Genomic DNA, 272 nt, shown 5'->3' on the forward strand with positions numbered 1-272 from the left:
CCGCGGCCATAACAGTCAAGCATAAAACCGCTGCCCTAGCAACGCAACTATTAGACTCCAACAATGGCTTTACGGCGAACTCGAGAACGTGGGAAGGGGTATTCTGCGCTATTGAACACGAAACTTCCCATTTATTGGCAATTTCGTGTTCAATTGCGTAGAGTTTAAATTAATTATTTAGACCCAGTTTAAATTAATCTTTTAGATTCTTCTAAACTAGGGAGAAATAAATTAGAATTGAAAGTCTTGTACAATGAAGACTTTATCCTTCG

Source organism: Ischnura elegans, chromosome 6 (genome assembly GCF_921293095.1).
Source record: "Ischnura elegans chromosome 6, ioIscEleg1.1, whole genome shotgun sequence".
NCBI classification, from domain to species: domain Eukaryota; kingdom Metazoa; phylum Arthropoda; class Insecta; order Odonata; family Coenagrionidae; genus Ischnura; species Ischnura elegans.